This window comes from Elephantulus edwardii, unplaced genomic scaffold, assembly GCF_000299155.1.
Source record: "Elephantulus edwardii isolate Elephantulus edwardi_28Jun2011 unplaced genomic scaffold, EleEdw1.0 scaffold00274, whole genome shotgun sequence".
In the NCBI taxonomy this organism is placed as follows: domain Eukaryota; kingdom Metazoa; phylum Chordata; class Mammalia; order Macroscelidea; family Macroscelididae; genus Elephantulus; species Elephantulus edwardii.
The window spans coordinates 2,650,152-2,651,296 of NW_006400024.1; the positions used below are offsets into that span (position 1 = coordinate 2,650,152).

Genomic DNA, 1,145 nt, shown 5'->3' on the forward strand with positions numbered 1-1,145 from the left:
TGGGACAAACGGCAGCACCATGATAGAAGAAGAGGTTTAGATTGTTATTAATTTCAGCTTGCTTGGTTCCACAATCAACTCTCTCAGCACCAGCAGTCAGGAAATCAAAAGATGAATTGCACTGGAGAAATCTGCTGTTAGGAACCTCTCCACAGTGCTGAAGCACAATGACGTCCATTGAGAGACAAAGGTACAACTGATCTGTGCCATGGTCCTTGCAATTGCTTGCTATGCATCAGAAAGCTGAACAATGCCTAAGGATGACAGGACTAGATGCCTTTGAGTTGCGGTGCTGGGGAAGAGTACTGAACATTAAGCATGGAGTGTCAAGAGAATAGGTCTGTTCTGGAAAGGGTGAAACCCTCTCTTTGGAGGCAAAGATTTTGAAACTCTGTCTCACATATTGCGGGCATGTTGCCTTGAGGGACCAGTCATTGCATGAGGACATCATGCTCATAAAGGGGGAGAGGCAGCACAGGAGAGGAAGAACCTGGATGGGATGGACATAGTAACTGTGGTCTGGGGGTGGATGTGTCAGAGACAGTGATATTGGCTCAGGACAGGGCAGGGTTCAGAGCTACTTTTCAGAGGGTCCCTGAGTCGTAGTCAACTTGATGGCACATTAAAACCACCACCAATTTTAAAATTAGAGGCTTTTAAAATTTTTTAAGGGATGCCTGAAGGGAGGAGGGTTGGGGAGGAGGAAGGCCCTCCAGCAGGTGGACTGACTGGTGACTGCGGCAATGGCTGGAGTGTGTCAGGAGGGGCGAGGTCGGCAGGACAGGACGGGGCTCAGAACCACTTGACCTGACGACACCCACCAATTTCTGAAAGGTTTTTAAACTTCCCATTTTGGATAGGATGGCACAGACACGTTTTGCCTTTCCCGTCCTCCCTAATCGCACCTAAAACCCTTGGTGGGAGAAACACAAAACCTGGAGAAGGCTGCAAAGTGGGGACAACAGGCTGGCAGTGGGTGCCTGGTCATTCTGGGGGTTCACAGTCTCCCCGTATGAAAATCGGGCAGCCCAGATACAATGGTCACGTCCACATCCCTCACTCCAGTGTACTGGACCCTCTGCACAGAGTCCATGGCCGTTGGCCTGGAGCCTGTGTCCAGGAGCCCGTGTCCCTCGGCCAGGAGC

The 1,145-nt window shown here is 50.7% G+C and overlaps 1 protein-coding gene across 1 annotated transcript in view; it reads right to left on the reverse strand.

Annotated features, from left to right (window-relative positions):
* CEP72 (centrosomal protein 72kDa) overlaps nucleotides 1-1,145 on the reverse strand; it is an 82,769-nt gene that overhangs the window by 80,644 nt on the left and 980 nt on the right. The gene's annotated exons all lie outside the window — the stretch shown is intronic.